The sequence below is a fragment of the Anoplolepis gracilipes genome, chromosome 17 (assembly GCF_047496725.1).
Source record: "Anoplolepis gracilipes chromosome 17, ASM4749672v1, whole genome shotgun sequence".
NCBI lineage: Eukaryota > Metazoa > Arthropoda > Insecta > Hymenoptera > Formicidae > Anoplolepis > Anoplolepis gracilipes.
The window spans coordinates 6585701-6599073 of record NC_132986.1 but is presented as its reverse complement, the minus strand read 5'-3'; positions in this window follow the sequence as shown (position 1 = coordinate 6599073).

The following is a 13373-nucleotide window of genomic DNA, read 5'->3' as shown; positions in this document are numbered from 1 at the left end:
AAGCGCGATCGCGTTAGTATTCACGGTGATTTGTCGTTCGTGCGACGGATAGCGCAAACAAAGGGGGATGTCATCGCGCCGCGCGTTGACAATGACGACCATCGTCAATGGGCACCCCGACGTTTGTACGTGATTGCAAACAAGCGCCGGTGTGCTGGCTCGAGAGGTAAATTTGATGTCTCTCGCGTGCGTGTGCAATGCACCACCGACCGCATACGGATGCGGTTTCTTTCGATTAATCACCATCCAACGACGAATCCCTGCGTTATCGAATCTTCTTTCAAAAATCAGATCTCACATGATTAATAGATTAGTAAAATTTATCTATTAAATAATAGATAGCTTATCAATTTATTGATGCATTAATAAATTACCCTAGATACATTTACACTACATGTAATTACAGTTACAATTATTGATTTTTAAAAATTGATATTTAACTCACTGTAATATCTACTTTGTCAATAAAAAGTCCATTAAATGAGATCAAATTTTGATTAAATAGATTTCGATTTAATAATTTACATCAATTACATACTGATGTCAAATTACCATAACATCTACGCTGTCAATAGAAAGTAAATCAAACCGGATAACGAGTATACTTTTCAGAAGTTTCAATTTAAGAATTGAGAATCTATACCAATTACATGCTGACATCACACATCCATTACATGTCGTAGTATAAGAATAAATTTAGCCTTGAGATTTAGCATTGATCCTCTAGGAAGTAGCGCAAACAAGTTTGAGTCAGCCCTCTTTGGTTATTTCAGCAAGGCGAGGTCATCACGTGTCGTTGTACTCAACGAAAAAGGGTGGTTAAAACTCACCCTCTGTATTCTCTACAAATCCCGCCCTTGCTGTAATTGAAACAGCACGTGTCTCCCGCGACATGCGGCGAGCTAATGGCAGCATCGTGAACTATCAAGAGCAAAAGAGACAAAGGAGAAAAGGAGGAAAAATCGGGACACGAAGAGAGAACATAAGGGTTCTCCCAGTTGCACATTTCTGTTGTGCGCTTTTCTGCGGGTTGAGTCGATAATAATAGCTTCTCATTTCGACACTGTAATAAAGCACAGGAAGATTTGATTCCGCTAATCTTATAAATGATTACCTAATTTAAAGAAGGAAGTACTTAAACCTGTGCTGAAGTAAAATACTATTTTAAGAAATTATAAAAAATCAGAGAGATATATTTTTTTAACATGTTATAATAAATAAATTTAATTATTAGTGGAAAACTAAGAAAATTCTGAAGAAAAAGTGAATAAATTCAGTAAAATAAAATATATTTAGAAAAATAAGAAAAGTAAAAAAATTAAAAAGTAAAAAATTCTTTAAATTCACAAGTCTTACTGTTACGTAAAAAATTTAGTTATTATTATTATATTATTATTATTATACAAGAACTAAGAAAATTGTAACAATTTTGTAATGTGTAGAGACAGATTGATATAATTAAAAAATTATTAAGATTAATCATAATATATAGACTGAATTGTATAAAGCTGATTGGAAGATTCGAGTAAATTTAATTTTAGAAACGTAAAGTCTCGTTTTTCATATGCGTTAACAGAAATTTAATTGAGAACTTAGATAGTAGAATAATATAATAATTTTTAACACAAAAATTAAAAGATCAAATATTTAAACAAATTTCTAAAAATATATATGCAAATTGTTATTGAACGTACATAGAGTGCATACATATGTACGTGCACCAGAATCTGTTATCAGCATTAAAAATCAATTGAATGTATTTTTATTTTCCACTCATAATAATCTCTCCTTTCAAGACACGTGATGAACTAAAAAACAACATTGGAAATAATCGCACTGCTCATTATTCGTCGTAATATCTTCACAATCGATATACATGCAATATCTACATCGCAAATAATAAACGACGATGGTGCGGTCTCGTAATTTCTGTCTCTTCGTCATGTAATCATGCGATCTTATCGCGAGCGAATATCGCGTTACTCGAATTAAACGGCGACCGCGCGTAGCAGTCAGATAGACACGTGAACGCCATCCGATCTGACCATCCGTTCATCTATCCATCAAATCCGATCATAATTACACGCATAGCGATACAGTCGGTGTCCGACCGACCGAAGCGTATCCATCGTCAGGCAAGCTGCCCCTGGCCACTCTGATTTACGAAATTTCACTCACGCACACCGTACATATCAAATTGGCTCATACGCACGTACTGCGCCAATCGCGTTACATCGATCGAACGAGCATAATAAAGAGATCTCTCGACTCATGGCATAATTTCCTTTCATTATTTTAAACAAAGATTTGTCGAATTGAATCGAGATGAATTGGGTTAAATTAAATAAAAATAATTTACCAGGAAAAATTAATGCCACTTAGAATTTTAATTAAGAAAATTTCAAATAAACATAATAGTCGTGATTATATATAAATTTTTTTTTTGCGTGGTCTAATTTTAGTAATTTTTGTAATTTAATTCATAATATTAATTATTTAAAAAGGGCTAATTATAAATCTAATTTCTTTTTTCTATAGTAAAATACACGAGATTACAGTGTGTCTTAGAAGTGTTGGTGCTTCTCCGATTATCGCGCATCAACACGAATTTCCGCGAGAATCGTGAAGAAAAGGGTCAACGCGATATGGCAGGAGGGGTTGGATAGGACGGATTAGATAGCCGGGAGAGGACATATGGCGAAGCTTTAATAATTAAAGCCGACACCGACGCAGATGCGGCCACCATTCGCCGACGCTATCGCGCGCGGTCCGCCATCAAATATTTAGAGATTATAAACTACATACGCGCGCAAACGTGCACATACATGCTGTGTGTACTCTGCCTATGCATCGTCCTTTCCACATTTTCCTGCGCGCATATGTACGTATCTCTTTTGTCTTATAGTCTTTGCGTGGAAAAAAAATAACACGAGCGACAATAATACTAACACGATTTGTTTTCGTTGACAGACACATTAATCAAACAGTTTGGAATAAAAAATAGAATAAACTACAAGTTTATTCAATAAAATATTTGTTCAAATAAATATCTTTTTTTTTTAAACTAAAACAATATCCGTATACATTTTAATCGTATTGAATTTTAATATCAAATTAAATTACAAAATATTTTTTAATTTAGAATTTTATTTTTATTGGAAGCAAATTGATAAATCTCTTAAAATTTAAAATTAGTATCGTAAATTATAAAATGTTTTGTATACGTCGTAAATTAATACATCTGTATAAACACAAATTAAAATTAGACAAAAACAAATCTAATATAAAACCTGCGGTCAAAATATAATTCTTTGCGTATTACAGAGGGATATAATGATACTTTCGAAGAATACATGCTGATGTTACGAGAGCCTAAGAGATTACGGTCATTTCACGGGGCCTGCGGGTATGCGACAAAATTTATTAAGGTAACGTGCGGGCAGATGAAAGCAGCAAGCAGGTGTATTACTCGGACATAGCAACCAACTACCAGACGCAAATCGCGACACATTGAAGCTGTGAAACAGTGGAATGATACCACGAGATGTATTTATTATCGCGTAATTTTGGTTATACGAATAAGTTGTATTAATTATCAATCATGTCTTTCACGTTAAGCAATTATTATATGCAATTTTATCGTATTTAAAAATTATGTAACATGTAACATGATTTAAAACGATAACGAGACACTTTTCGACAAACACATTAAAAGATAATCATTTAAAAGGAGATACTTATAAAAAATATAATAAAACACTTTGAGTTTATGGAAATAATTTTCTTGAACACGCGCACACGTCAGTTTACGAAAAATAATAAATCTGGTTGCGCAGTCACTCGAGAGAGGCCATAATGAATGTATCCTTGAAATCCCTTTTTTTCTTATCCAACGTCGAGGGATTGCGAGGGAAAGAGCAAGAGAGAACGAGCCTAACTCTGCTTGTCAGGTGGCTCAGGATTAGTCGATTGGCGTCGAGGAGTTGCCATCTGGTTACCCTCGAAGTCCCGCTGGATTAGCATGCCGTATCCTTCACGTGCCATTCGCAGGAGGGTCCTGCCGTCGGTCGATGGCAGGACGATAACAGGACCGCGGCGCGAATGGTGTGGAGGACGGCGGGCAGGACGACGGGATAATAGAATTCGAGTGCCCCAGCAGGCGACCGCTCGATTCAGATAGCCATGGAATGTCAACGCGATCGGACTTATTGTGACACCATATAAGTATCCGAAATAATCATTGGAACCAGACGAAAAAAATTGTTATTATTCTACACGTCTAATTGGAAAGCGACATTTATTTCCAAATAATCCTTAAATTGAATCTTTCTTGCAATTTTTGTATGCGATAAAAATATTTTATACTGATAATAAGTCTATCATGTATGTTGCGTGGACGCAATTAAATTTTATGTTCGAATTCTTCATAAAAGCTAATAATATAAAAAAAGATGGATATATAATATTATATGAATTGATATTAATTAATATAAACTGATATAAGTATAAAATTCTAACAAATATTGTATATATATATATATATATATATATATATATATATATTTATACTTATTATCAGTACGTTATTTTTTTCCAAATTACTAGCTAAAATTTAATTTTGAATATTTATAATTAATAAGTAATAAATAAAGATTATAATTATTATCTTTGTAATATATAATTGCCTTCTCTTATTGATTATTTATTCAGATACGTTTACTAAGAAATATTTGAAGGGAGAGGTTCGAATTTTTCTTATTAATGTTAAGCACTCAGCACTTGGAAGAAGCTGATCAATGAAAGAAGATGGAATTTTGCGTGATATACCTCTGAGCGCAAATGGCCCACAAGGCAAGGACGGTATTCGGGAACCCTTGGGAATTTCCTTGGCCCTTTTTAGGGAACATCTGGCCGACACGCATCGGGACTGCATGTGCGATGGTTTCGACGCACCCCTATCGGTGCATATGTTTTGCAGATATCGCGCGTGACATGCCTCGTATGTAACCTACGCGTCGCGGGGATTCTCCCGCGGGCCCTACAGCCACGAATGCACGCATTATTGCACCAACTGTCATTCGCAGTCCGCCGAGAAAAGGCAGTCGTTTCATCTAATCGCCCCAAGAAATTGGATCTTATTATAATCTGGCTTAATTTTATTAGCAGCCGGTACGCAATTTCGCTATTCCGACGCGAATGCGATTATGATTGCAGTTGGGAACTCTTGACTTCGTGTTTGCGAAACGAGAACTTTGCATACTTAATGATTATACGCCGTTTTAAATTCAGAAAAATTACTAAGAAAAAAAAGAAATTTTTTAAATTTTTATAATACAAAATATTAATAAGAAAAGATATATATATATATCTTTTCTTATTAATATTTTGTATTATAAAAATTTTTTTAATTTCTTTTATATATATATATATATATATATATATATATATATATATATAATTATAATAAAAGAAAATACAAATTATTAAAAATGAATAAAAATAAGCAATTTTTGCAGAAATTTCATTTTTTATCTAAAATACAAGACTCAGCTATTATTTTTAATAAGTCAATTTTATTTTATTAATATTTTTTTATTATTTGATTTGATTAATATTTAATTAGAGAGTAAAATAATATAACGATAAATATAAAAAAATTAAATTGTTGTAGAAAATATTATTGAAGATCCGAAAGTAGAGGCGCGATAGACACTGTATAAATAAACGGTATAAAGTTGTTCCGAAAGGCAGCAACAGATAGAAGAGATAGGTAGATAGGTAAAAGCAAGAAGCCGCGTGTCGCGCTCGCGCTTGTTCGCGCTACGATTACTTTCGTGGGGTGAACGCACGCACGCACGCACGCATCGTTACGTTACCGTCACAGTAAATATAGAACGACACCCCGCTGCGGCTGTCGGCTTACGCCATAAGGCACCGCGACGTGACTCTATATGGGGCCGGCCGCTTCCGCGGCGCGTGATGACGCGCTAACGACTCTCTGTCACGCCGAGTCGATCGCTTGATTGGCTCGTAGATAGGTCATGTCATGTATAACCCCCCATTATCGAAAAACCAGCACAGCTTAGTACAATTAGTATTAGAATCATCATTTAATTAATGAACTCTTGTCGGGCCTATTATTTATATAAAGGTGAAAACAAGAAAGGGAAAGAGAGGCGGAAATATAAATATTATTCAAAATAAATATCTATTATAATATATATTTTTCATATTATATTATAATTATACTATATATATATATATATATATATATAGACTTAAATATAAATGTTATAAGATTTTTAAAGTTATATTATTATGTTGTAATACATAGATTATATATTGCATAAGATTATATTATTTTTATATTTCTTTGAACTACATGTATTACTTTCAACGAAATAAAATCAGAGGGAAACTGTAATTCTACGATTCCGAAAAGCCACGTGAATCAAATGAATTAAACAAATAACTAAAATGTAAATATTAGAGATAAAACAGTAAATATGTGAATATGTCACACGTGCCGTCTTAATTTGTAAATCTGAAAAATTGATAAGTCAAGGCGATATCTATAAGGCCTTTTACACAAAACATGCTCCAATTTTCGTATATGCTATCTCTGAATCTCGTGTATGCTATCTGAACATTCTCAGGAAACAATTATCGCGTATTTGTTTGTTTTATTATTCGTAACTTTCTCAGTTTTTAATTAGAATCAAATAGTTCTCGTCTCTAATTGTAAGTAAAAATTGATCAAAGTAACATTTTTTGTATCGTATATTTTCCAAATGTTTTATAATAGTGTCTCAACATAAGTTAACATTATATCGCATTTTAAATATTATATTACTTTCTATATACTTCGTTTTTTCTAGAACGTATGTTTAAAAATTATATTTTGGAAAGTATTTAATTTTATGATTAATGTAATTTTTTTAACTTAAAATAATATATCCTCTTATTATCTCAAAAGAAATAAACTAATTTCCTTTTGAATTCATCGCTAGAAACATAAAAAAGTGAGCTGTAATAAATATCGAACACAATCGTGTTCTAAGTCTCGAAATTCCCAGATTCTTGCTCGAGACTTTCTTGAGAAATGATCAGCGTGTTCGGCAAGGCCTGAGATGGAGAGAGGAGAGTTTAGAACGGGGATAATGGGGCGGGGGTCAAGGCGTGAGGTATTGAATGCAAACACACAACTCTAAAAACACGCGAGCAGGCGCAACGCACGCCTTGTGTGTGTCCGTTAACAGTGATTCCTTTCATTTCGTCGCACCACTCATCGCCGTCTGGGAAAAGGAAAACTCCTTAAAACGAACCCCGTGTTCTCGAACTCAATCTTCTTTCCTTACAGAAAAAGATTCGACCGAGAGAAGGCATTCGCGAAGTCGATACTTTTAACTTATATAGTCTATAAGTGGTTGAAATATAGATTAAAGTTAATAAATTAAGTCAAAAACGTTCAAGAACGTCTCGTGGAGTCTTTTTCACATTTTTTACCTCTTTTAATTTCTTTACGAACAGTAATTATATTAAATAGAAAGCAGTCCAGAGAAAAACTCTCTTTCTAATTATAGTCCTTCGACAATTGTAAATAATATTTACATTATTTCCTGAGTAATTAATATTTACAGAATTGCAGTAAAATGTTAAAAAAGATTTATATATAAAGCATTAGTTAAATATTTGTCGCGAAAGATCAAAATATTTTCTTCAAGTGACTTGTATAGTGATAATAGCAAAGTAGTAATCATAGCGCAAATAATCGTGAAGCAATAACATCTTTCATAAAAATTAGGAATTATTTTCTCGATCTAAGATTAAACAATATCATAAAAAACGATGACGAGAAGATCGTTATCTCGTGTGCAAACATCTGTGTCCGAGTACGCGAGCACTCGCTCGAATATCTTTCAATCTGATACGCAATCAATTGTACAATATCGGTTATCGTATAATGCTTATCGGATGCGTTTAGTGCGTTTCGCGTTTTGCAGCGAACGTGATGTAAAGCTTTATAGCAAACGCGCGCGATATAAAAAAATATGTATGATAAGAGCAAGACTGACATGATTCGACGGAAATCGATTTCGCAATAATTCGTGAAACCAGTAGTGTGACTTTTTGACGAAAATCTGAATATCTGAATATTACGAAAATTTATGTGTCACTCAATATGGTATTTTTTTAGAATCAACATTTTTCCTCTTCATTCGAACATTATTAATCATTAATATGAAAATATTTTACATAGCAAAAATTGATTCTGCGAGAATAAATTCAAAATTGTCATATAAATATTTATCTCTTCATGTCCGAATATGATATTATTTTTATTAGTATATTTTATCAAATATTTTAGTGAAATTTTTTATTATAAAATACGTATATTAATAAGGTATTTATTTTTTAAAATAAATCGGACTAACTTTTACGTAATGGAATACAAGCTAAAAGGGGATATATGTAGATAAAAATGTCACGGATTTTCCAGAATTTATGGGATTAATATTGTATTATATTATGCACACAACACATATATTAAAATGAGGGGTAAAGAATAAAGGGAATTTTTTTTATTCTACGCGCTGGCATGTTCGCGTGCTTACTGTTAACATAAATTACGTGACACTCCCCAAGTTAGTACACCGCGCGCCTTTAACGCGACCATCTTCGCCGTCCTCTCTCGCATCTCCGCATCCTATCCCACAGCCGCCAGCTGTCGACCGACTTCCGTCCTCGAACGGAGCATTCTTCGTTACTATTATTACAAAGATGCTCGTGTTGCTGAGATTGACAAAATGAAAAAGCTGTTACTGTTATTTTTCACGCAGTATCTTTAACACACTAACTTAAATTATTAAACACAATAATTTAAAGCTTTGATGTAAATCAAACTTAATGAATTAATTCCTCAGTGAATAATGTAAATAATTTCTCAAAAGCGTTATTAAAATAATTAATTTAAAAAAATAACAAGTGGTTAATTAATAATTAATTAGTAGTTGATAAAAGATCAATGAGGATTACGAATCGCACGTGTAGTTCTTGCCGATATTGAAATTATTATTCAGCATAAAGTACATAATTAATCATGCTCTTTTGATTATACTAAGTTTTAAATACATTTTAATTTTAATTTTAATGTGTAATTCTTCTCAAATATAAATTGTTCTTTCTCAATGTTATCAATTTTTTCTATCTGTCTTATATCCTTTATACAAGTTACAAGCGAAAGGAAATGAGAGGTTTGGCATGTCCGAAGTTGCTTTTTGAATCCGATGTGAATTAAAAGGCGACCAAGCGCCGCACGGGCGTGTCTGTTTCGCGGGTTGACGTGCAATTGCACACAAAATTGCCGCACTCAAAATAACAGTCATTAATCCTTTCTTTTTCTCGCGCGCGCGACCGATATTCGCCGCGGTCGAAAGCAGTTCATTTTTTACATCGTGCTGTAAATATATCGAAAAAGCGAAATTGTCTGACAAGACTTGTTTATTTTGCGGAATATCTGAGAAAGAAAGAAAGAAAGAGAGAGAGAGAGAGAGAGAGAGAGAGAGAGAGCGAGAGAGAGAGAGAGAGAGAGAGAGAGAGAGAGAGAGAGAGAGAGAGAGAGAGAGAGAGAGAGAGAGAGAGAGACCGCGGGATATTATCAGGGAATTTGTGAAGATTGTTTGATTGGCGAATTAATCGATTTCTATATGATTGATAAGTCAACGGAGAAGATTGTTTAGTCACTGTTATTTTGCATATCTTTACTTAGATACTAATGTGTCATTAATAAAACTTTTGTTTATTTGAGCAATGTATATATTAGATATATATGTTTATAGTTTTTCTTCATAAAGAAAAAAGCATTAATTGGATTTAATTATTTTAAATTTTATGAGTTAAATAATGTCACGGTAATATAATCTGCAATTAGAAAAGAGTATTAGCAAAATAGGGGAAAATAATTAAGTGTAATTTTCATTACTATCAAAACATCTTTTTAACATTTTCAATGTGATTTAATCACCGATGAATCGATAATAATAGAATTCCTGATAAAATCTTTAACTGACAGATGATATAAAAAATTTTATCTCGATTAACATATCTTATCGAAAAATTCTCTATTGAAATAATCATGTCTCAAGAATGTTTTTGCACTAGAAAGAGAGAAAGAGAGAGAGAGAGAGAGAGAGAGAAAGAGAGAGAGAGAGAGAGAAGGGAGAGATGGAGGGAGGGAAATTGCGTAGTTCTTATAAAAGCCACGGGAAAACAATTGTTTTCGTTAAAAAGTCTTGTTGTGATTAATCGCAAGTCATGCCAAAGTAGTCTTACAAAAAGTAAAATAATTTTTGTTACTAATTTTACAAAACCCACTTTACGTTTATAGTATCTTCATTTTTATATATTTAGTTAATTTATTTATTTTTTTACAAAATTTATATTTATATTTTTATTCAAATTTTTTATAGAATTAATTACATGTAAAAATTTTGGAATAAATAAAAGTTAAAATTATGCGAAAATTTCGAATATGTTTTAGGATTACTGATTGATTAAAATAATTGTATACATATATTTAAAATATGTGCTTATATATACTTCAAAATTCAAGTAATTCCATAGCGTGATAAAAAAAACGGCAATTTGTTGCTAACAATAAGAATCATTGCAAAAGAAACTCAGAAACGTTTTAAAAGTTGCTGAATACTTCTCTCTTTTATTTTTACTAACAAACTCGAAACAGTGTATTATATTATATATATATTTTTTCATATTTAATTCATTATTAAACAATTAAAATACTACTGAAAAAAAGATTGTGTTAACAAAAAAAACGAATTTACTTTGTTAATTTTTGACTTTATTGACTTTTCTAGAAAAGAACTCAGTTAAACTCAATTAATTGAATAAAAAGTTACAAGAGAGAAAATAATTATACGACTAAATAAAAGTTTCCAACGACCTTGATCGGTTACGCTTCTTAATGCGTGGACCATTTCTGGTTTGACAAGTCCGACTGCTGCTGGGACGAAACTCATGCAGTCTCGAAAACGCGATCCAAAGGAAAGATGCAGCGCTTTCGACGCTCTGTCTATAATGGAGTTGCAAAGAAAATAGAATATTTTTTATTTAATCTTGAATAATTTTTGTCTTATTAATAAACTTCTTCTTTTCTAATGTGCGTAAAACATAATCTTGATTATATTTCAAAAGAAATTCAAAATTAAATAGATCGGGTGATAAATGGAAATGTAAAAATTTCGACTCTTCTAAAAAGTTTTCTTAAATTCTTTTTTTATTCATGTTTTTTTCAATTTTTCTGCTTTTGTCATTTTCTAAATTCATAAACACAATGTGCAAATTACATTTTGAAACAATGAATATTAGAGTTGATACAAATTAGCGATCAAATTAAAAAAAAAATAAACTTTGTCTACTTAACGACAATCCTCTTAACACGAAATATGTTAATACAAACAGATTGACCATAAGAATTTGCCGATTTTCAGATAGAAAATCTACAGCTACAGATGGTGACCACACAATCAGTGACCATGTGTCAAACATGGATGCAGGCTAAAAGACTGAAATATTTTTAGAATCATAAAATCAACGAATAACGAAAATAGCAGTATTCTTTTGTATAACTAGAGCTCTTTGATTGATCCGCATATGGTGTTTTCTTAAATACATATGACAAGCAACGATGGTTTAGTTGATGAGAAAATTGTGATGTAATAAAGTTCACGTTTCAAAATAATAAAGAGAATACGTATGCATATGTTCACAATGTAAAGTTTGATTTTTGAATAAAATAATTATAATGTATAATTGTAATGTCATGTGAGTGTCGTCATATTTGTCCCGAGCATTTATCTTAATAATCGTCAAAGATATTTTACTCAGAAAAGAAAAATTATTGATGAAAAATATTAAAAATTTTTAATAATTATCGCTTGCAATTTTATATGCAAAATATGTATATTATTTAAAATCAACGACGGAGGCCAAATGTAAAATAATAATCCTTAATTTCAGAAAATAACTATTTTAATTCATAAGAATCTGATAGCTAAAAAATAAAGATATTGAAAAATTATAGCTAATTTACAAAATGAGACAGTGTTTCGAAAAAAACTATTTCGAAATGCATTATATATGTTATACATATATGTATAATGTACATTATATATATATATATACACATATTTGTATTCATTTGATAAAAAATACAAACTATAAAAATTTGTTTGTACATGTATATGTATATATATTTCTGTTTTTTTCTTCTACTCATATTAATAACTCTTATAGTATTTCTAAAACATTTATAATATTGCCCAATTATTCTCTAATAACTTTCTTAATAAATATACATTTAGTGATTATTCTTTAATAACCGCTCATTTCTTACACCTAACTTACTTTCGCTTCTAGCATTGAGTTTAATCTACAATTACTTTGTCGCAATTACCGTTTGTACAAATCAGCAAGTATTTACGATTCGCCGGTGAACTTAATAATCGCTTTCCCATAGCCTTCGAGAATAAGTGTTTCTAATTCTTACCCACTGGTGGTTCTCGTTTTGACGAAAACATCCTTCTAAAAGAACAAAAGTGTTGCATCGGGTCTGTTTGCATCCAGCAAGCAGAAGGGATACCATGGATAAAGTAGAAGATTGCGAAGAAAGGAAGAGCGAGAGCGGTCAGAAACAAGAGGGCGGTAAAAGGAATAAAAATTCGGAGGTCGAATCTCCCGTTGATCACAACGTCGGTAAACGGCCTCCGCTACGAGACCAAGAAGGGCAAGCGGAGGGAAGACACCCGCGGTGGTCAGTGAGTCCCATAAACTCGCGATTCCTGGCCGTCCTCTGGCATTTTTATACGTGCATACGCACACACTCGCACATTCGAGTGCGCTACCACTGGTGGGTGGGCAGAGCGGCTATAAGGCACGACGAGAGAGAGAGAAGCGTAGGGTCAGCGGAGAGGAGACTGGGAGAAAAGAAAAAGAGAGAAGAAGCGTAGTAAGACAGAAGAAGAAGGAGAGAACGAGTAAGCGAGTGGTACAGAGAAACTGTGAGCTAAACTCTCGGCTTGCTGGCGCCGCTCTGTCGGCCCCCGCTGACTCCCGCCGCCAACAATGCGTGCACTTCTCCTCTTCCCCTCCCGCGACCATCGCCACCGCCGACGCCAACGCGCTGCGTCGTCTAACATCTCGATGGTTATACCAATACCAATGAACGGCGACATCGCTACGATCAACGGCGCCAACATCGGAGGACACCAACGTCGCATCGCGAGAATCATTGAGAAATTAAGAATCAATAGGATCGTTAAGAATCGTTAAACCATTAAGTCTCAACCTCGTTA